The following is a 932-nucleotide window of genomic DNA, read 5'->3' on the forward strand; positions in this document are numbered from 1 at the left end:
TTCAGAAGATGCCTCCATAGTACTGTTGGATGATTCCTTCAATCCATTCAGACTCGAGAGATCATATTGATTTGCTGAGTCAGTATTTTGTTCTGAGCCAATATGGCATTCAAAGTATCAATTTCAAGAACTCCCTTCCTCTGAGGCGTTCCATTACTCACAGGATTCCTTTCAGAAGTGTACATGAACTGGTTATTTGTAACTATGTCAATGAGTTCTTGAGCTTCTGCAGGCGTTTTCCTTAGGTGAATGGATCCACCTGCAGAATGGTCCAATGACATCTTTGATAACTCAGACAGACCATCATAGAATATATCCAAGATGGTCCATTCTGAAAGCATGTCAGAAGGACACTTTTTGGTCAGTTGCTTATATCTCTCCCAAGCTTCATAGAGGGATTCACCTTCTTTCTGTTTGAAAGTTTGAACATCCACTCTAAGCTTGCTAAGCTTTTGAGGAGGAAAGAACTTGGCTAAGAAAGCCGTGACCAACTTATCCCAAGAGTTCAGGCTATCTTTAGGTTGAAAGTCCAACCATATTCTAGCTCTGTCTCTTATAGCAAACGGGAAAAGCATAAGCCTGTAGACCTCGGAGTCAACCCCATTGGTCTTAATAGTATCACAGATCTGCAAGAATTCAGTTAAGAACTGAAAAGGATCTTCTGATGGAAGTCCATGAAACTTGCAGTTCTGTTGCATCAGAGAAACTAATTGAGGCTTTAGCTCAAAATTATTTGCTCCAATGGCAGGGATTGAGATGCTTCTTCCATGTAAATTGGAATTTGGTGCAGTAAAGTCACCAAGCATCTTCCTTGCATTGTTATTATTTTCGGCCATGTCTCCTTCTTTTTCGAAAATTCTTGTCAGATTTTCTCCAGAGATTGTGCTTTAGCTTCCCTTAGCTTCCTCTTCAGAGTCCTTTCAGGTTCAGGA

The 932-nt window shown here is 40.6% G+C and overlaps 1 non-coding gene across 1 annotated transcript; it reads left to right on the forward strand.

Moving 5' to 3' along the window:
• The first annotated feature begins 335 nt into the window (after positions 1-335).
• Positions 336-443, forward strand: LOC148580075 (small nucleolar RNA R71). The gene has a single exon (XR_015894283.1). It is a non-coding gene; the product is annotated as a small nucleolar RNA R71 (small nucleolar RNA).
• The last annotated feature ends 489 nt before the right edge of the window (positions 444-932 follow it).

The sequence above is a fragment of the Arachis ipaensis genome, chromosome B10 (genome assembly GCF_059453495.1).
Source record: "Arachis ipaensis isolate K30076 ecotype BB chromosome B10, ASM5945349v1, whole genome shotgun sequence".
In the NCBI taxonomy this organism is placed as follows: domain Eukaryota; kingdom Viridiplantae; phylum Streptophyta; class Magnoliopsida; order Fabales; family Fabaceae; genus Arachis; species Arachis ipaensis.